We start from the raw sequence: 22,965 nt of genomic DNA, 5'->3' as shown, positions 1-22,965 counted from the left end.
GCAAAAGACAGCAGAGCCCATCCTCCCAGCAGGCAGCCAGGCCCATGGGTCCAGGGCTCTTACCTGACACAGGAAGGGCAGCACAGCATCCTGCTTTCCCCAATTTAGTGGAAAGTCTGGCACTGAAGCCTTCCAGGATGCTGGATGCACTACCTTAGTGTCAGACACCTCAGAGCATTCCTTGCTGAAGGATTCTTCCAAAGTCTTTACATGGTCCTAGTTCCAGCTTCAATCCCTTTTTGCAAGAAGCAAAAGTAATTTTGGTACAAGCTTTAGTGTTGTGTCTCATCAGGAAGAAATTAAAAAGAAGAATAGAAGAATACTCTAAACCCTGTTTTTTCCCTTTTGTGCCTTTTTTCCCCCTAAAAAATCATCACAGAAGACCCAGTTTGAATCTGTATATGGAACCTAGATTATTATTCTTTTATTGATTTTAAGAGACAATGAACCAGACCAATGATTAAGACTGCACATTAGCCACCATCTCTGGTACTCAAGGGTGTGTGTCTCTATATCCCATTTTCCATCAGCCACCAGTAGCTGGCTGATCTTATTTCAATGCATGATTATAAAAACACAAATGTAGCACATTTCTTAGCTGGATTGACATATTGCTATTTATGGCTTTTTAAGTCATGTATATTTATGAGCTTCTAAAATAGTGTATCCAATATCAGAACATCTTCAATGTCCAAATCTCATGAATTATAAAGTATATGTTTTAGCATACATGATTATTAACATACAGAAGAAAAATTACAAGTAATATTATGACTAATTTCCTGTGGGAATTGATAAATTGCCTGCATATTTATTTCTTCTGGAAAACTCTGACTTCTTGGTTTCATAATTCCCAGGCAGAATATTTATAACCTTGACAAATAAGGCAAAACATATTTGACACTTTTAAAACCCATTTACTTGCCATTTTGAGAATGTGGTCTTCATTAACAGAAAAGTGACTTTTTTTTTCAGCAAACAAGGTAACTGACCTTGCACTTAAAGAGGAAAAAAAGTCTCCTTGTTATTATTAAATCTATTTTTATATATTTTAAGACTGATTTATATGCCTCACTCTCATGCATCTTTGCTCAAATACATTTTGAACTCAAGCCTTCAACAGTGTTATTCAATTAGGAGAGATAGACAAATATTTTCCAATGCCTCACTGTTCTCTTTGTTTAAACTTTACTGGGCTCATTTATTATACACTTGAAAATATTTGTGATACATAAGCATTTTAAATGCTGTATATTAATTAAGGAATTGCAGTGTATGCTGGCTATTTTTTACTCTAAAAGAGCAAAATTATGTCCTTTCTATTTATCTAAACACCAGTCAGGTGGCATTTCTCTCTGGGTAGAGTTTCTAGTGTCTCATAAGGAGTACACTCACACTTCAACCACAGTAAATTCAGTTTAAAATTCTTCAGCCATGAGAGAGAAACCCTTTGGGAATCAAGTGTTGTTCATTCCAGGACTATTTGTTTGAATTTTTTTTGAAAATCTGCCTGGTTATTAAAGGTGAAAATGGGTGAAAAATTAGGGATGGACTGAGAGAGGACCCACAGCACAGGGGAGAAGGGCACAGAGGGAAGTGAGGCAGGGCAGGAGGCAGAGCCACCCTGGCAGAACAGGTGTGGAGCTGTGCTTAGGGAATCCAGCTGGGAATGAGGATGGAAAATGGAAACTTCAGTGTCTGAAGAAAATAGAATATAATCAGGGTGAGAATGGTTAGATGGCATTCAAGTGGTAAGAGCTTGTATGAGTGGCAAGTGAGGATGCTTTGCTTTCTATTTCTACTAAAGATGTAGCTGGATGGTTTTACAAAAAGCTTAAAAAGTCACTGCTGCTTGTTTTGCAGACTGTGAGTTAAAAGTGTTTTAAGCAAGAACATTCTCAAGTGCTTGTGGTAATTGTCATGGTGCAGAAACTACTCCTGTGATCCTCCAGCCCCACTCTAGATTATCAGCCAAAATACCTGAAGAACATTAATAATCCTAATTTTTAAATAAAGATATTTGGGTAAGAAGAGAAGTCTGGTAAATACCAATTTTGACAAACTGTTAAGATCAATTCTCATTCTAATTCCAATAGGAAATATATACCTATTTTTCTGCTTAAATTGACCTGTTAATGCATTTTTACGTATTATGATATATACACATAAATTTAGGCAATTTGGCTTCAAAATTTCCAGGTAAGAGAAACCTGTAAAGCATTTCATTGTCAAAACTTTGACTTGGTTGTGGTATGGGAAGGAATCCAGGTAAACACAGATTAGCTGTCATTAAACTAGGAAACAAAGACTGGTTGAGTTTATGTTTATTATTCACTGCTGCACTGACACATAAATAGTGGTCTTCTAATTAATAGCAGTGTAATGGTTAGGGATACACATAATAATAAAACTGATTATAGGATGGCTACCATAAAAAAAAAATAAAAATGAACCAACCCTGGAGTGAGTTGTAAAGTTATTTAATTGTCTCTAAATTAGATGTGGGGAAAATAACATTTAAAGCAGGCAATTTTTGTAGTATTGTGGATTGCCTGTCTGAGAAAGGTTTCAGACTAGGTTTACAAGGAAAGAAATTATTGTAAAAGCAATGACACCTGTAAATGTGAATACTTGAGATGCATCTAGTGAAGAGCAGTAGTCTAAAGGCATCTGCAGCTGAGTGCAAACCTGAGTTGCAGCAAGCAACAGCTCTTATTGAACCACTCTACAGTAAAATATATATTGAATAAATTGTAGAAAAATAAATATAAACATGATAGTAGAAGTCATATTTTTCCAAGGTGAAAAACTTAACTACACAATCAAGTGAAGGTTTTTTTTTTTTTATTTAGTTATATAACAGATCATTTCTTGTTCAGTGTAGCAATTTCTACTATAAACTTGGCTGTTTACATACATAGAATCAGGAAAATAACATAAAATAAGAATTCAAGTCATATTTATTTGGTCCTGGTAGCATTTGCTGAGTACCAGCCCTGTTATATCACCTGGTTGAACTTCTGTCCTCCTTAGAGATGCTTCTCTGTGTAGATTCTAAATCTCTACTTTTTTATTTCTATTTTCTTCTATAAATAGAATCACTTTTTAAGTGTCAGCTGGAAGAAAATAACTGGTTATTAAGGCATCTGTGATGGAGTCTGACACAGGGGCAAAAAAGCACAAGTAAAAGCCTTCAATTAGGCATATCCTTGACTTTGTGTGACTGATTCTCTGCAGGTTTATGATATAATTGGGTTGATTTTCAATTGTTTTGGGAGTGGCTGCGATGTGGAAAAATCTCTTTCCTAAATCTAGTGCACAAGTCAAAATGTACAGAATCTCTTTCTCCACAACCTGTTGTCGCAGATACATGCTAAACACTGCAAATATCAGGGAAATTTCTGAGCTTGGGAAATATGAAGGACCTTATCATTCTCCAAAATTCCCTAATAGGAGCTTGCAGCCAAGGATGGGGCATTCTCTTCTCCTGAGTAACAACTGAGAGGACCAGAGGAAAAAGCCTCAAGTTGCACCAGGGAGGGTTTACACTGGATGTTTAGGAGAAATTCACTGAAAGTGTGGTCAGGTATTGGAACATACAGCCCAGGGTAGTGGTGGGATCAGCACTCCTGGAAGGGCTCAAAAGCTGTGAGGATGTGACATTTGAAGGCAAGTTTAGTGGTGAACAAGATGGTGCTGAGATAATGGCTGGACTAATGACATTGGAGATTTTCCACCTTAATGATTCTGTGAGAGTGAAATGGGCTTTTGGGATGGCTTCAGGCAGAAGGTGACCCCACAGCCTGCCCAGAAATGGCTTTTGCTGCTCTGTCTGAGTGCAAGGTTGGGAGTTTCACAGTGTGACTTCCATCACTGTCAGGTTTGAGCATGAACAAGATTTTAATGCAGCCACTGGGTTTGAATTTTGATGGAAAGGATATTTCTAGTTGTTGGATCTGTCTATGAAGAGCTGTAGAATTAAGGCTGCAATGACAGAATAACTATAGGTTTATGGTATTTAAATTATTGGAGAGTGAAAGAATTCTCTTGTCAACAGTGCCCATGAAAAAAAAAAACAAAGCAAAACAAAACAAAAACAAAAACAAAAAACCAAAAGAAGCATATAATGGCATCATTTACTTTGGCTAGGGGAAAGCAGAAAAATTTTATTAAAAAAAAGTTGAAACAACCTGCTGGTTCACACCCTGTACAGGCAGATGTCCCAGCAGAAGACACAAAACCAGGTGGGGTAGATGCTGAAATACTTTGGGAGGCAGCAGAGGTAATTACCTTCCCTGAAGTGCAAGGAAAGGTCAGAGCTGCATTCCTTAGGAGGAGAGACCTAGTCTGGGGTCTGGGGGAGGAGTTGCTTCAGCTCTCATTGCATTCAATTTTTATTTCTTTCTCCCAAATACATATATGTCTTACCTCTGACATTTACAACAAATCTCTTCAAAGAAGGAAATTCTTTTGCCTGATGTGGCATGCCTCAAAGAAAACACAAACTATTTCTACTTTTTTTCTTCAAGTGAGATGCAAGTTATAATTTGCAAAACAGTCACATGGAATACTGCCCTGTCAATCAACCTTTTTCAAAGGAGATTTGATCTAAACACTGCTTCCTTAAATCATGTGTCTACACAGGCCTACTCATCCATGCTTTCAATGAAATTAATAGTTGTCAAAAGAAAAAACACACATTATCTATTTCTTATACTGACTTGAGCAATAATGAATACTGTTACCAGGAAAGACTCCAGAAGATGTGACAGATGTGAAATCTTTTGGTAAGTTTTGTTGTTGTTGTTGTTTTTTAAATCACATCAAGAACACTGAATATGAATTAAAACTTGTTATCGTGTGGAGAGAATCAAAAGCCTTGCAGAATAAAATCACCTCTTTCAATTTATATTTGTTTTCATAATTTTAGGAGAACAGAAGGCTATAGTTTATGGAGTTTTCTTGTCATTAAGTTCTATATGAAAACAAAATATATATTTGAAATTGTCAGAACAATCCAGCCATGAAAGATGATTTTAAGTATGTAGCTAAAGAATTTTGTAATTTTCAATATACTTTCTCCAACACCTATTGCAGAAAATATTTTTTTCCCAGGATATCAAGGGATAGTGTGCCACCACCTCTGCTGACCCTTTTCTCTGACCCACAGAGCCATGAACTCAGCTGGAACTTTCCTTTGTGAGGTTCTCACTGATATTTCCCATTCCTATCTGACTTCTGTCTGTACTTATTGCTGCAGAATCCTGTCCTGAGTTATGGGGCACTAAGAAGACTGTGTTGCAGATTAGGTATACTCTCTCAGCTTTGAGTTCAGTTTCAATAGTGCCATCTTCTTTCTGTTCTAATTTTCTTAACTCCTCAGAGCTTTAATTCAGCTGCTACAGGTGTTTCCCTTTTTTCCTCTTATCAGATCAGTTTCAAATATAAATACTGCTGCCATGTTTGATGCTATCACAAATTTCTTTATGGATTTCTTTTTAGTGTTTTATCTCTTTTTTGCTGAAATCTGTAGAGAGTTTGAAGCCAGTACAAAGATAAATTATTTGGGGCACCCAGGCTTGAGTTGCATTGGACAGATATAAAACTGTTCCATTTCAGGGGAAAAAATTACATTTACAGCTTACCAGGATACTTGTTCATAATTTTGAAACCAGACAAGAGTAAAATTAAGCCACTTAAATCTCATAATCTGTTTCTCATTGCTGTGTGCCATGGTTTATTTTTAAACTGGTAATTCACTTTAACTGAGAGCACCAATGTCTGAATGCCTAAAGCTCTGTACAAAAGTAGAACCCTGACAATATTTTTACCCAGAAGCTAATACTTTGTACTAAATCAAGGAAACAAGTTTAGTCAGGCCCCTATTACTTACAATGACTTTTGAACTAAATGTTGTGCAGCTTCTGGATGGTGTGTTGAGACCAACCCAACGACTCCACACATTCCCAATGGATGTTCTTGAGTCCCTTACAGCAGCTCTGGTCCCTTCCCAATTTAATCCACTGTCCTAGTTTGAAGGACAGGTGTCTGCCAATAAAGGCAGGAGCTTCTCTTTGAAATGGAGAGTGCAAATCCCCTCCCTCCAAATTATTATCATTTTGAAATTAAGGTGCTCTCAGGCAAAGATATGGGAATTAGGAAGAACAGTTCTTTACTAAGAAAATTAAAATAGAAATACAGTATTACAAAGAACAATCCCAAACACTGCCAGAGTCAGAATCCAAGCTGACACCCGTCAGTCAGTCAGGGTGGTGGCACAGTCCCATTCCATGGTGGCTGCATCCTCCTGCAGTGGCAGATGTGGTTCAGCTGGAGCAGTGCTCCTGGAGAAGGTGCAGTTTCCTCTGAAGGTCCAGGGATGATGTGGAAAGGTCTGGCTTTCCTCTGGAATCCAGTGGAAAGAAGGTACGTTGGTGTCCAAAATCTCAGTTTTTCTCTGGGTAGGAAAGGCTTGGCTCCTCCCCTGGCTGGAGCATCTCCCAGTGGGATGATGGAATTTTATCAGTCATGCCCTGGGACTCACTGGCCATGAACAGGAGATATCTCCTGGAGGGAGGATGGGCTGTGGGAAGATAAAGATGATTGCCCAGCTGGCTTAAAGATGGCCCATTAGCAGATAATATGTGCCAGGAGATCAGAGTCACTGCCCCACCCACTCCAACAGATGGGGACAGAATCCACATTTCTGGTCACATTCTGCATTGCAACCCAATACTTGCAACCAAGCAAGTGAAGTTCATATCTTCCCTGTAAAATTGCACCTGTAAACATGCTGACTGCACAGTGAGCTGAGGAGTAAATTGTTAATGAAGGGGATCATGGTAAACTCCTCACTGCAGAAGAGTTTTAGAAATACGATTCTTTTCAACCTCTCCAACAGGGTCCAGACTACTACAGTTTGTGCCATTTGAAATAACTGATAGATGTCATTGGGCTCAGAGGGGCTATCAGTAGCATCTGTGATCATAAGGTGCCATGTTTTGGCTTTACATACATCTAGTATTTTTCATGTACTTCAGAGAGTTATACATAAAAACAAAAAAAGCACCAAAAAAATCTTCACACATTCTGTAAACAATGACAGATGAGTCTGTTCATACAGAGTGATGCCCTCCTTTTACCTACATCTGAATATTCAACACTAATCTTCTTACTGCTTATACCTGCCTTAAACTATGTTGGAATATGTGAATTTTGAATTATGAATGTATGAATATTATGTTAAAAATTAACTTTGGATAAGTTGTCTGCAAAGATGTGTCACGAGTAAGAGCTGATGACAAGAATAATTAGCATCACTGCAAGTTTTGAAAGATGCAAAAAAAATAGGTCAGGAAAGGAAGTAAAATTAAAAAATATAAATAAAGAGAAAAATCCATTGGGCCATTTCACAGAAAGTAACCTTAGCTGAACCATTGAATCTGTTAATCTTGAATAGGTGAAAATTGTTTGTACCAGCTGAAAACTAACCAGGAGTCCAGCTGGGTTCTTGCCCTGCTTGGACATTCACAGTGCAATCTCTGCACGCAATATCTCATTTCTTGAGCATGTACCATAAACATTTTTTTCTTCCCTTTTCTCCTCAGAGGCACATGTAGGTGTCCTTTATTGCTCTGCAATTCAAATTCAGTTCAGAATATGGCTGAGGTTGCTTGTGGCTTAGCCTGTCAGAAGAGGGATTTCTTTGGTCTGGAGTTCAGTTTTGTAACTTTTCTCTCTATCATGATCACCAATGAAAAGAGGTCACATCACACAGCACCTGGATGTTTTATGTTTTCCTTTCTAAAGAAAATCCTTTCTAATCCCTTCTATAGGGAAGTGGCAGATCATTCTTCCTGAAGGTAGAATCTAAGTTCTCTAATATTTTTTGCCATATTCTGTCCTTACAATATTCCTTATCAGCTTACATGGCCATTTCTTTTGCATGTTATCGCCTAAATCAATTTTAATAGAACATTTTTGATCCTTACTCCACTCCTTGTAGTGACCTGAGATTCCATATTTATAAAGAGTCTCTAGAGAATAAATGCAGAGAGGAAGAGCTGTTTTCTGTGATCTTGCTATTATTACAGGATTGCTAGTACTGGACATGTTCTCCATACATTGTACTCTATACAAAATATCTTCAGTGTTCCATGCTCTATCAGTACAAAATGTGGTATAATAGAGGAAACACAATAAATAAATAAATAGTAGGCCTGCAACTCTGGTTCAGCTGTAATTTGCCAAATTAGAAAAATCTCTGTCATACTACAGAGCTCTGCATTCTGGAATATTTTAATAAATCAAAATCTTTCAAGAAAAGACCTCCCCCTACTTACTGCCTGCAGAAAGTTGCTTTGATGCTAATTCCTCTTTTACTTCTCATGGGAGGATTAGTTCAGGGTCTTGAAAGTGAAAAGGAGTCCAATCTGTCAACTTAGGGCTTTTTCAGTGTGTAAATTAAGAGAATTTTTCACTGTGTAAATATATTGATGGACTTCCTTATAAATTTCTTTATAAGATTTCCTGTGTGAGTGGTAGGTATATTTTCTGAGATTTTGGTTTACAGCCAAAATTCTGTTGTTGTTTTGGTTTGGTTTGTTGGGGTTTTTTGGTTTTGTTTTGGTTTTTTTTGGTAGTGGTTTGTTTGGTTGTTTGGTTTTTGGTTTTTTTTGTATGTGTTTTTTGTTGTTGTTGTTGTTGATTTGGGGTTTTTTGTTGTTTTCTTATTAAGAATATAAAGTCTATACTTGGGTAATTTTTTAAATTCGTGAATTTTTTTCTTTTCTATTCTGTAATGAATTCTGGAGGATTAACTGGCATAAAGTCATAAATTTAAACAGCTAGGAACAGTATAAAACAAATGGTGGTACTGATGAAAATTATTCATGTGAGTTCTTTAGACTTGTTGCTTCAAGGCCTGATCTCCTTTTATCTCCATCCATTCATTCCATGGAGTGGAATTAGAACATTGCATTTTCCATCCAAATTTCTTAATGTAACAAAATCTTTTTGCCTCTATATCAATTACTGATAAATAAGATTAAGATACAACAAAAACATAAGGGAAAAGAAATAAAAAATAAAAACTTTAGAAGCCAATCTTGTAGTCAGAGCAGCCACATGAATAGGTATAAACCAAATTAAGGAAAGGCAGAAGACGACAAGGAAAAAAGAACATTTTACAATGAAAAATTGGGTTGAGAAGTTCTTCAGCTAAGAATATGAGAAAAGAAAGCAGAGCAGAAAGAATTGAGGAAATTATTGGAAGATATGTGCTCCCAAGCAGGAAGTTCTGGTGTTTAGAGAAGGAATTTGCAGACCTGAATATCAGTTCTGCTTTTCTCACTCATTCCCAGTATGGCCATAAGCAGAATAGGTTTTTTGGATCAACCTATGTCTCAGTTCTTCTCCACGTGTGTTGCCTAAATGGCATTTTCTTTAATATGTCAAAGGATTTTTGGTGTAAAATGCTATTATGTATTTAGGGCTCTGCTTGGAAAAATAGATAAATTCTGCTTGTTTGTGTGTTGATTTTAATTTCCATTAACTTCTTTGTTTCATTCACTTGTTTTCTGATTTTTCAACATTTTTTTCAATACCTAGCTAAGCCATAGAATCACAGAATTCTTTAGCTGGGGAAGATCTCTGAGATCACCTAGTCCAACCATTAACCTCAATTAACAAATTATTGTTCTTAACAACAGTCAAAACAGTTGTTTTTCTTTCTTTTCCCCTCCTTCCCCTCTGACATTCATTCCTACTTCTTTCTAAATAGCAGCCATATATTGTACACCTGTTCCATCTTTATAAAATATCTGTTTTGAGGCTGGTAAAAGTTTTATTTGTCCATCATTCATCTCTGGGTATTAATAATTCCTTAAAAATTATTTCCACTCTTAATGCTGATGGTAGACATGATGTTAATATCTCCTGTACTTTTTTGTGATTTCTAACATTTACAGTCATTCAATACTTCTAGAGGGAATGTGTGAAAAGGAGTTAAGGCCATATTGCCAATTAAATTAATAAAAACTCCCAAAAATCTTGAAAACATATTTTGCCATGAACTTTTGTGTTATTCCACTTTACTTTTTTCTTTATTCTACTTTGCTGCTATATTTTTCTTTAAGATAATATACCCTTGAAGCTATGTGGAAGATCATTGCCTGCTACTGAAAAGATCCATAGAGCAAGCATTTGTTTCAGCTGATATCTGGAGTTGTCTCATGTTTCCATCAGGCTGGTGAGTGGAGTACAAATCACTGGGATGCAGAGAGCAGCACAAAAGGGGCTCAGGAAGGACACACAGCCTTCCACCTAAAATTTTCTTCTGATTTATTTGCAGGTAGAGGACAAATATTTTAAATGTGTCTAAGACCTAGAAAGACCTTGTCAGTTCTGTAATCTGTCAGTGTCCTCAGTACAGTGATGAACATCACCATGTGCACAGCTCCTATATTTACATGCAAAAGTACCTAAAAGATGACAGATATAACTGTATTGCAGTATGACATTTTCCTTATGTGATGAATTGAGTTCCTTTTTTCCTCCAATCTCATTTATTTTAGCACATCAGGGTTGAAATATTCTCCAGAGTGCCTTGCAGTTGTTTATTGTTTGCTTGTTTTTTGAACAAGACCATGGAAGCAACAACAAGGAAAAAATTTAACTTGCCTTAGTTCAGAAGTGTGTGCATTTTGAGCTGACCCCATGTGTTTGAGACACTTTATTTTAATATTGCACTCAAGGAAAAGATAGCATGTGTTTTTAGATGCTCTCGAATTTGCAGGAGGGTGTGTTTTCCCCCTCACCTCTCCTCCTGTACTCTGTGGTTAATGCAGATGTGAGCTGTGCAGCAGCACCAGGGGAGAGTCCACAGCTGCTGCTGAGGCACAGAGAGTGTGGGTGGTGCAGAGAACAAACAGCACCTTTCCAGGGGGAGCTGGGGAAGGATGATGAGGAATCTGTCTAGAGAAGCACCTCCTCTGCTCTGCTGCATTGAGAATCACAGAACAGGCACTGAGTCTAATAACACACATCATCAGAAGGCTGCTGAAGGGCCACTGCTGCCCTTATCTGCTCTAAGGCATATATGCATTGATTTTTTTGTAGGTAGAAGAATTCTGTGGACTTTAAAATGTAAAGCAAGTATGCCCTGTAGAAAAATGAGTAAAATAAATGCAGCAGATACTGAAGTTGAGGAGAAACAAGAGAAACCACTTTGGTCAGAGAGGTGAGCCCATCAAAAATGGGAGTTGAAAATGTACTGCAGAAATATTAGGAAGCGTGAGCTTTTATTGTCAGGAAGAATTATTTGAAATACTTTTTTTCCCACTTGTATTTTTTCTGCACTCTTTTGAACTTTCTGAAAACACTAAATGGTAGTTCAGATTTTTCAGGATTGACTGCAATAACTTATTTCTTCAATAATCTAAACCACCACTCTTTTTATTTAAAACTATTACCTGTCCTATTGCTAGTCCTTCTCAGCAGGGCTGTTCCCAGCCTGCACTGACCCATGGCTTGTCACAGCCAAGGACTGGATTTCTTTATCCACCTGTCACCTGAAGGTAGAGATCACCAGTGAACACAACATTTTCTGCTGCTCATCCTCTTGCAGCATCACAAATATTGGCACAGTGGCCAAGAATCAGGATTGTTTAGGAAGGAAAAGTTGGAATCCAGAAAGATTTTACCACACTTTAGGTTATAGCTGTGGGAGCCCTGGGGCACATAAACAGATATAAAGATGTCCCTGTACCCAGGTCTCCCCTGGAGGGAGCTTTGGGAAACCCTACAAGAAATAAAGTCATAATTCAAGACATGGATTTTAATCTGAGTGGTTAGCACTACAGTCAGACCCTTCTAAAACAGACAACTGATATATACCTTTCATCATTATTAGCAGGTTCTTAACATCCAATCCTGAGATGACAGGAAAACAGAAAATAAAATTATTGTTCTTTTTACCATTAAACAACATTTTACACATCTTAATCCATTTAAAGAAAAGAGGGCAAAAACCAGCATTGTTATTTTCAAATGGGAAGCCATGGCACAAAAAAGTGAAATAGCTTGTCCTAGTTTGTAGAGAAATCAGAATGTTCCCTGGTGATCATTAAGAAGGATCCAGACTATTCTTGGCTAATGAGGACAAAACATAAGTTGTTCTGGATATGGCTGAGAAAAGATCAGACACACTTTGTAAAAAAGGAAAAGCTCACTAGATATCATACCATGTTCCTGAATCAGTGATGTGACAGAACAAAGTCAAGTAAAGAAATGCTTGATTGGAGGGTATTAGTTAAATTAGTAGTATGCATTGCTTTCAATAAGTAATGATTGGAATATATCAAGGGAAAAAAATGCAGGCAGTTTATAATTGTCCTAATCTAACCTTTCAAACTTAAGGTTATGCACCAGTCTAGACAGATTTATAGTAAGTTTGTTTAACTAATGTGGAGCTTTTTTTTTCTTTTAAGTATGTCAGTGTTCTCCATATCTTAAATTGGTGGAATTAGTGGAGGATTCTATTAAGCCGTGACTTTGCTAATGTAATTTGATGGTTGAACATCTCAGAGTGCCTGGTTTTCACTATTTGTTCCGCTTCAAAATTTGACATGATCAGTCAGATCTTAGAATCCTAATTATGCAATGAAGAAAAATCTTCAATATTTCAAGTCCCCACAGAAAAAGCCAGTGGGTATGTAATTAGGAACAAGAAAAATGTTGACCTACTTTTTCCATTTAGTCTAAACTTCCAATTGATCTATCTTTATTTCTTTCTATCGATCTATTTATCTGTTTATCCAGTCTGTCACTAATAATCTTGACCTTATTTTGTGTTGATTGATCATTTTAACTAATTTCCAGCCTGAATGATGGTAATTTAATAATGTGAGCCAATTAGAAGTTAAATAGAATCAATAAAACATTCTGTGACATCAGCAGGAGAAACATTGAAGTACCACTGTCTCATTAGACTTTTTAGCATTTTATATGAGTATTTTTAGGGCTAAAGTAAAATTAAGGTACTACTGAAACTGGAGAATACTTAATGACATGTTACTATTTTCTGGGTATCAGCTTTTTCCAGCTTCAGAAAATAAAAGCCAGGAACTTTGTTATTTGTTCAACCTCAGCAGGCACTCTTCATCTAATCAACATCTAGTATGGGGAAAGACATGTTTGCACTCTTGCTCCTGCTTTCATCATATCTTTTCCAACTGTTTTGCTTTTCACATCTCTTTTAAATAGTAAAAGAAAGAGCCTGATATCTTCTGAACCAACCATGCTATAACTCAGATCTGTGTAATCCATGGAGAAAGCACCATTTGCTGAGTGATTGAAATATTTTTCCCAGGAAAAAAAGTGAAAAATCAGTTTTTCTGATGCTGGAAATATCAGAGGAAGAGTTGTTTGGTAGAGAGTAAGAAGGCTGATTGATGACCACTGCACATAAACAAATGTTTCCTCCACTGGAGGTAGCATCATGATTACATCTCACAATACAAATATTAGATCCACAAAACCATAATGAGTTGATGCCATGCCTTCAGTTTGCTCACTTGCCTTCCTAAGATTTTGGCTTCAAATGGCTTGATAGTTATTTCATACAACACCCTTTGCCAATCTCTGGTTCCTCCAGTGAATCAAAAGCAAATTAAATACTCAGAAAGCAGTTTTGTATCCTGAATGAATCCAGATTTTGAGGCATGTGTACAGATATTTGTAACAATATTCTCCTAGGCCTGGAATCATGGGGAAAGGGGGGCTGCCATGTGCTTGCAAAGAGATCCATCCCTCTTCCTTACTGAACACTTTTGTGGAAAAGCTGTTTTCTTATCAATTCCATGTGCATTCCTAGCAGAAACTGAGTTCTCTGAGGTTATCTCTTACAATTTTACACCCTTCTAGTCCTAGATTAAAAGTTCTTTTGATCTAACCATTGCTTATGTTGGATGAATTCTAACTATGCTTTCCCACAGGCTTGAGCACAATTTGCTGTTCCTGCCTCTGGATGGTGACTGACAATTCCTGCTAGACCTGGCCCAAACTGAAGTGTTAATAGTGGGTCTTAGCTGTGCTGCAAGCTTCTTGTTTGCTTTCCTGTCAGTCCTGTCAGATATTGCTCTTTTGTTTTGGTGTTTATATTGATTCATTTTGTTTCCTTCCTGATAAACCAGTCCTAGGAACACAATACACATTATTATGGTTTTAGACAAGAAGCTTCTGTGAAGGTGCTAGATACTGTCCATGTGACATCAGGCAAACAAAATAATCCTTCCCCTAAAATCTTTGTAATTCTTTGTAATCCTCTTCCTAAATCCTACTTTTCCAGATGGATGGACAGGGTTGTGGTGCTGGTCTGCTCCTTACCAGGTTCTGATTCAGGGTTGGCTCTATTCTTCACATGTCCTTTTTCTGTGCCAGAACAGATCAGGTCTGCTGGCTCCTATGTAAATCCAGATGTTTGCCATATGAATAATTGTTAGTCTGAGGCCCATGACAGAGAAAGGGATAGATACAGCATGTCAAAACAGCCTGCTGGAATCCTGCTTGCAGCTGCTTCATTTTAGGAGAGCGGGTAATGTGCAGCATCCAGGCCTGCAGACATTTGCTCAGTGATGCTCACATCAGTGCCTGCACAACACAGACACCTCTTGACTTCAGTTCTTTCATGCTGGACCTTATTTGAGTTAAAGATGTCTGAGTTGTGGATGGGATGAGCAGAATAAGTAGGAGGCACAGAAGTAGCCCAACAGTCTGAGCCAAAGTAATAAAAAACCCTAAACCACCAACCCCTTCAACTGTGAGCAGTTGGGGCAACAAAATAACAGCCAGCTGTGGTCAAAAAGGCAAAGACAGCACTGGACTGGATGAAGGGAAAAGGGAGAATAGAGGAATATTACATGGTACAGAACCAGATTGTATTTCCTCACTTCAGATTATCGCACAAAGTATTTTTTAAAATCTGCTATAAAAGCAAACCCCTAAGTTGTATGAAGAGGCAATAAAAACTTCATTAATATTGTTAGTGGAAGAGTGGGAAGAGTGTCCATAAAAGTAGTACAGGATGGCAAGGAGGACTTGATCTGTAAAAAAAAAGTTATGTGAGAATGTAATTAACAACACAGTCCTGTCCTCCTTCTTCAGTACAATGAAAAAGAAGAGAACCTTTGAAACAAAAGCAGTAAATTTTCCTCTTTCTCTTCCACCCCACCTGTGCAGTTTAGTAGCTGAAAAAGAAACCTAATTTTTTCAAGAGTTGTCATTCATGTGCCAGAACCTTGTGCACTGTTGATGCACTATGACCAAAGTAGAATCTTCTGTCCCTCAGGTTTGGCATAAAGGAAATTAGACAGTACCAAACAGTGTTTGACACTCTTTTCTAAATTGATAGTTGTACAATGTTTATCCATTGTGAAAATGGTTTTCATGGTAAGGTATTGCCACACAGGCTTTGGAGGAAAATAAAATATTAAAAAGCAGTAACAACATCCAGAGTGATTAACAAAGTCATTGCTTTGAAACGGTGACATTGAGGAGATTTGTAATGAAACGAGAAATTTTCATGACCAAAACTTTCAAATTAGCTACATCTTTAATTAATTTGAAGCACACTTTTGTCTTCTTAAGCTCTCTTGAGCCAGGGATAGTGTCTCTACCCTTTGAGACAACTCCAGTAATGGGCAGTTTTCTGAAACTCTTCCATAGCTGAGTTTACATAGGTTCCCACAAAAATTGTTACACAATTCTTGTAATACTAGATATTAATCAACAATTCTGCTAAGCACCCTGAAGAAATAAAAGAGGTTGGAGAAAAGGAAAGAAAGACAGAAATGAAGGTTGAGGAGAGAATGGAAAGTTGGAAAAATGCAGAGAAAGAGTAACAGCAAGCTGATGGTAATTCTCTTGCACTGGAATGAGAAAAGGAAAAGAGGAACCTTAATCTCTGCTGCAAAGATGCTCCACTTTTTCCTTTGTTGGTTTGTTTGGGGTTTTTTGGGACGGGGGTTGTTTGTTTTTTGGTTTTATTCACAACCCATTCCACAAATTGAAAGTGAATGCAGTTTACAATGAAACTTCCATTTGCAGGACTATAATCCACATATATTTTTAGTATTTTTGCCAAGTCTGAAAAGTTAGATCAATGGGATAGATTTCCTTTAAAAGCAAATGAGGATTGTTCATTCCCCTTCCTCCAAAATCTATCACTATTTTAATTTTATTTTGATGTAGGCTTCTCTTTGCATTATTTCTAAACCTTGTTATGAATAGATTTGCAAAAAAAAAATGAAATAAAATGTCTGGAGATTCATTTAACAAAGTCCATTGATAAATGATAAAAGGCATTGGATGCAAGTCTCCTAATCAGTGGACTTTACTAATAATATTCAAGAGTTCCTCCAAACATGCCTTTTTAAAAAGTTTTTTTTCTGACCAGAATTTTGTTTATATTAAAAAAATGCTTTGATTTAATTTCATGTTGTCACTGTTCCATTATACTCTTTCTGTCTTTCATCTTGAATTTTAGTTTTCTCTACCGTATGCCTAAAAGAAAACCATACTTATTTAACTCACAGCTCTTCAGAGCTTAGAGGCTAAATTGCCTTGGAAACTAGAAGTTTATGTAAGGATAATGGGTTTCAGTTATTTCACAAGTCAGCAACCTAAGGAAATAATGACAGATATAGTTCCTGATTATTTCTAAATTTATGATTGGTTAAAAATTCATTTTACAAAACTAGATTAATGATTAAATATCAAACTATCTATAGATTTTAGTATTTTGATTTGTTCATCATTCCACACGTACAGATAATAAAATAAAAATCATTGCTAGAACTTGTTTAAAAATTAAAAGAAAATTACATATTGAAATCCAGTCTTGAATTTTGCATGGGACATGTTTAAACTGGGTTATAAAATATTGCATATTTAATCTCTCAGAGAAGATGCTCCCAGTGATTTCATGCAGGTTGTTTGAACTCAGCATTCACAGATGATGTGAAAGCATCAGGAGTTCCCCTGACAGCTACAAGGGTAATCTGACACCTGGACCAGGTTTGTGTGGAAATTCAGCTGTTGCTCTCCATCCTGGGGACCAGACCCCAGCACTGAGGGGTGGCAGTGAGGCACCTCAGAAATTCATGTTCTCCTCCAGAGCCCAGCACTCCTCTTGGCAAGCCCTGCCAGCAGGAGCACACTGGGCTGCTGTCATGCTCAGAGATGCAATTCCTTCAGGGCAACCAGAGAAAGGAGCAACAGGACTGAGAATTCAGCTGGGAATCTTGGGAGGAGAGGTCAGGTAAAGAGCAAAAATAGCTCTTTCTAATAATTCTAAATAAATAGGCTAGGGGAGTTTTTGTAGTATCAGTGTGCCATTTGATTTTATTTCATTTGGCCAAGCCAGGAGTTTCTTTGAAAGGAATACCTGTGATGGAAGGTACAGTTTGTGCCCAGGTGTGATGGCAGCTTTGCATTTTAAAATTTTCCACCATACTTAACACATTTTTTTGAATTTGTTGGCCCTGCCATTGTTCACTTCCTCCAAGACAGAATTATTACCAAAAAAATTTGTGCAGTGAAAACATTCTAGATTGATGCTTTAAACATTCACTTAATCACTTGAGGATTATACAGGGATTAAAATAAAATTTAAGGTGCAATTATAATGTAAAAACAACATTTTCTGATTTGGATATGTTTTCCTTATTTCTGTATATTTCTTGCAATTCTTTCCCCTACTACAAATGTAAGCCTATATGATATTTTATTTTGTTTTCTACATTACAATATATTACTAATAATGTAAGTGTTGATTAAAAGGTGAGTAGTTTAGACAATAGAAAATACCTTGAAAAGTACCATGTTAATTCACACAGCATACACACAACTGGACTACTTTCCAATATGATTTCTGGTTTTCTCATATATATTCACAGATATCACTTTTTCTTAGCTTTAAAACCTGGTCCCAGGATCTGTCAGTCTCTATATCTCACTAATGTTGTTTTTGGGCAGAGGTTTTTATCTTTGCAATCATAAAGAGCACTATTGTGGTGATGCTGATTTCTAAACAATAAGAGACCCTCACTTATTGAAATGGACACCAGAATACATGGTTTTTATATTCTGTTATAAATCAAAGACCTGTGGGTGTTTTGTTCAAACTTTGCAAAAAATGTTGCCTTTCCACAGAAATGAACATTTTTTTTTCAAAAAGAAAGATGTTGATATTTAGAAAATCTTGAGTAGGGATTTACAAGTTTAGTTCACAAATGGCTGCTTAAACAAAAGAAATAAGGTTAGTAAGGCTGTACAACAAAATTCATCTTCAGTGAAATGCCCAAATGAAATGCAACCTCTCAAACAAGGACTTTCTTTGCAAACCTTTTGCAGGCTGTGTGGGACCTTTGGGAGCATCTGGGAAGCTCTGGCTCACAGCACATGGAAATAAAGGTAAATTATATTATTGGGATTTACTATTCTGCCTATGATTTTCAATGAAGTTGAAGATGCAGCAATAGCACAGACAAGATAAAGATAATTTCTTAACAAATTCCCTTGTCAACACACTTTTCTTGGTTAAAATTCAGAATGGCAATTTATGCAGAGGAACATAGCTTAGATGCCCTGTCAGCTAAACCCCACCTGGGCTGTCTGCACGCCAGCTGGAATGAAAATTAAACTTTTATTTATCACTGTCTGGAAAGGAAACCTCTGGTTTTCCATTAGACAGATTGTGTCTTATTTGGGTTATTCCATGCACTTATCACTTGGGGGTTACAAATAGAGCAGTAATGAAGAAATACATCAGATCTCAAGGTAATATGCAAAAATATAAGTAAGAACTCAGATCAGCCTTCTGTCTGTCCTGCTTGCTGGACCCCTGCAAGCATGAAACTTACTGGGAGATGAGGTTAAATCAGAAAAAGAGCAATGATAAAATAATCTGGGTACAGACTCTTTATACCTCTGTTCAAGATTCATGCCTGACTCTAGCTGATGAATTCTTTAAAGCCAGGACTGCCAAATGAACCTTGATTTCCATGTGGAAAACAAAAAAAAATACAGCATAATAAAGATTATTACTCTATTATTACAACCCAGTAAGCTTTCTCTCACTCAGGCAAGACTGATTGTAAGGAGACAGCTCCTTGTGTGCTGTTCCATTGCTGCTGTAGAAACTGTAGAAACCATTCAAAGGAAGATTGTATTAAAGAACAAACAGCATCATTAGGTGAAATTAAAGGGCTAGTAAAAACTAGGAAGGCAAGCTGGACTTCTGTTTTGTAGTTGACTTAGGCAGTTATGTTAGGCTTCATGTTTGTTGCTGAAAACTGCATCATCTCCCTTACTTCAGCAGAGAAGCTTAGTTGGGTGAATTTATGGAATGCAAATATCTCTGGGCTTTTGGGTTTATATCAGCCATTAGCACTGCCTTTTATTTTACCCAATTAACATTTATAAACTTTGGAAGGGAATACTTTCTTAGCCTAGCAATAGGGGTTTGTATTTTCCATTTTACATCCTCAAGTACAGACAATAACCCCCTAATGAGAGTTAAGGGATTTTTTTCATTTGACACATTCTGAGGGAAGAGATTTCGATGGAAAAAATGATTGGTGATGGGTGATTATTTTTGTTTTCTTGAAATTTTGCTGGAAGACTGGAAAGGCAAATAGCTGCTAAAGGCTGCCACATTCCTCAAACAGTTATCTCCTGTGCTAAGGGGAGAACTGCTACCCCACACAAATGAAGAGCACAATGCTATTTAAAATATAAATTCACACAAGCTGTGTCCTTTAGCTTCCACTGTGTGCTGGAATGAGTCAGCTAGTGCAGAATAAGGTTTAAAGGAATTTAAAGCACCAGAGCATGTGGCAGAACCTAATTCAGCTTGATGAACTACATTCAATGTGAGCTATGGATTATCTTGGGAACACAGCTGGATCCCTTATGGACCACAGGCTTGGACCAGAGCCTGGGAGATTAAAATAACCTTGCTAATAGTAGTCCTCTTCTTGTAGAAATAATCACTGGAGGTGCTTTATATTGTCCCAGGTGTCTGCCTGGATCTAGTTATACCCACATGAATTTTAGATGGAAGCAGAAGAGGCAAACCCCACTCCTTGTCACAGATTGTCCTTTTAGCTCCCAACAATCAAGCCTTCTGGGCAGTTGCTCTAAAGCACAGGCAATTCCCTCAGTGTCTCAGTGGCCCCTTTGTCAGAGAGGGTTAAAACCATCACTTTCACAGGAACATACTCAGAGATGTGAGGAACATATTGCAGACCAGACAAACAAGAAAGAAATATCAGATGAGCAAAGATTTTAAAACACCCAAAGCCCTACACTCAACTATATCACTGATAAAGAAACATGAAATTACAGTTTCATAAACTTTCTAATTCTCTTAGGAAGATTACTGGAAGTTTCTCCTCTGGAGTTGCCTTTGTGGTGACATCTGTAATAAAACAAAAATAAAGCTTCAGTTCTCCCTGAAGTACTTGTAGGTTAAAGCTATAGCTCTCCCTCCCCATATCTGATGAATAGAGAATGCAGCAGTATTCTGAAATTTCTTAGGGTTTATAGACACAATGATTCACCCTTCGAGCCACTGGTAGTTGTGTGATAATTGAAGATAAATCTGAGATTCTGTGAAACAATGAAGTAGCAGATACTCTTGAGCATCTTTTGAAACAGATTTTTTTCCCCCCAGAGTATTTTGTTCTCATCAAATGCAGATTTAGATGTTTGTGTCAGAGATCACAATCTGTATGCTGTTTATTTTAGGGAGAAGTCTTATAACAGTCTCTTCTTTGTAAAAATTCAGAAGCAGCAGATGAGAAAGTGCATGATTTTTATATCTACCCACATTTTGCAAAGAGAGACTTCTCATCTTGCTGCAGGTCATACAACTCTTCCCCTGTGTTTTTCATCCTCATAAAGTTGTGACACCTCTAGAAATTCACCTCATGTGCACAGCACTGACAGATGCATCCTCAGTGAAAGGTGGGGAGGTTTGGTTGTTGGGTGAGTGTGTAAATGGAAGTGTGTTATATGAATGTGTCCCTCCCCACTCCCAATCCCACTCCATCATCCCTCCCCACTTCCAATTTTGTCTTTTGGAGTAGTCAGCACAGTGGTAATTATCTTGAGCCAAACCCACATAAGTATTAAGGTACCAAAAAATTAAAATAATTATATTTACAAAAGTGGAAGTAATTAGGCAAATCCTCTAAAGATTTTGACTCAAATTTCATAATTATTTCTTCTGATGTCTCTGTTATAAAGTTTTCTTGGGGGCTTTTGATGATATTACACTTCTAAATATCTAACTGAGGCCACTCTGCATGTTATGGGGTGGGGTGAATTGCTGTTTTGGATGTGCAGTGTGAGAATATGGTATTTCTGTTGACAAGCAACATTCTCTACCATAGATTCCCCTTTAATAACCATTCAGTACACAAGCCTGAGTAAATCCATTTTCCTGTTTGTTTTGTTACATGGCTGGATCTCCAGGCTTTGTGCAATTTCCATTGACAGCACAGGTCTGACACTTGCAGAATAAAACAGCTTTCACTTTTCACAATTCCAAATCAGTTTTCTCTGTCAAGGTGTGATTTTTAAAAGGGAACATATTCCTTTTTGCCTAATCCTATTGCTCTCTGTGTAATGGATAGAAGCAATTGAAATATCCTGGTTTATCCTTGGATTGTCAGCTGAGAGGGAAACAAACACCGAAGAACTGTAATGTGAAAATGGTTCCCTGGGGAAATAGAGTCACACACTCTTTTTTTCCTGTTTAGAGAAAAATCCCCAAGTAATTTGTCCAGGTAATTTTCTACAGTCACCACAGCTCCTTACACAAGTTCCTTCCCCATAGGCAGGGGACAGAGTAGCTCATTGCTACTGCAGGACTCTTCCTCAGTGACTTATCAAGTTGCTGACTCCCTGATTAATTCACACAGCTTCCTCACAAGCTCTTCCTTAATAAGGTGACAGAGTTCTAGATCAGCAGGTTCCCCCTTTCCAGCAGAGTAATCCTGTGGCTTTCTGCAGGATGCAGGCTGCTGGAAAAGCTTCTTGGTCTGAACAAGCTGACAATGCCTTAGCTGCATGACCAAGCCCTGCTGGCTGAATCTCCACACTGTATTCCAAGGAGATTGCCAGGGCAGTGCAGATAGCCTGTTTCAAACCCTGTCTGCTTCTCTCTCACTGAGGAGCAAAAACACTTTTCCAAAGGCATAAAAGCTGTTAAACAGAAAGACCATTGAGGTGTGTGAGAGAGAGAGCACCTCCCTAATCATGGATCAGTAGCCAAGAGCATATCTGCACATCAGCACACGTTTAGGAGCAATTTGTACACAAATGCCACTGTCTGGAATGCCACTGGTCCTGGTCTGCCCACTCTGCACCTCACTTCCATCAGCCCAGGACTCCTCATGCCACTGCATCACCTCATGCACTATCACTAGCCCAGGCTGCTCTTTGCCCTCCCCTGCATTTCTTCTCCATTCTGTTTTTACCTTCTGCCTGGTTACCAGTCGCTATCTCCGTGCACATCTTTGAATTTTCTGTTCTTTATCAGCAGCCTTCTCCCTCATGGCCAATTTCTATTTCATGGTAATATGCAGAAAGTGGATATATAGGTAAAAGAGCTAATTAGGAACTTTGAATGAAGTCTCTGCAGACCCAAGTTCTGTGGTTAGGTTTAAAAGGGGTTTTTGTCTCTTGAATATAAATCTGACAATATATAAACTTTCATAGCATCTTAAATCAGAGCACAGAAAGAATCTGTTTCCTTTAAAAAAACAGTTATTTTTAGCTATTTTAAATAGGGGATTGGGCAAGATGACCCTAATTTCCAACCTCAATCACGCTGTAATATTTATACATCTGGGAAAGAAAATTCCCTTCTGAGGATCTCTTACCTTGTTACTGTAATAA

The 22,965-nt window shown here is 37.5% G+C and overlaps 1 long non-coding RNA gene across 1 annotated transcript in view; it reads left to right on the top strand.

Moving 5' to 3' along the window:
• LOC306808299 overlaps positions 1 to 21,044 on the top strand; it is a 114,127-nt gene extending 93,083 nt beyond the window's left edge. Inside the window, exons 3-5 of the long non-coding RNA XR_013775957.1 lie at positions 10,137 to 10,351; positions 18,412 to 18,471; positions 20,925 to 21,044. This is a non-coding gene — a long non-coding RNA (uncharacterized lncRNA). The remainder of the gene's footprint in view (positions 1 to 10,136; positions 10,352 to 18,411; positions 18,472 to 20,924) is intronic.
• Positions 21,045 to 22,965: the final 1,921 nt, after the last annotated feature.

The sequence above is a fragment of the Erithacus rubecula genome (genome assembly GCF_903797595.1).
Source record: "Erithacus rubecula genome assembly, chromosome: 15".
Classification (NCBI taxonomy): Eukaryota; Metazoa; Chordata; class Aves; order Passeriformes; family Muscicapidae; genus Erithacus; species Erithacus rubecula.
The sequence above is the reverse complement of the archived record's forward strand: the minus strand, read 5'-3'. Positions and strand labels throughout refer to the sequence as shown.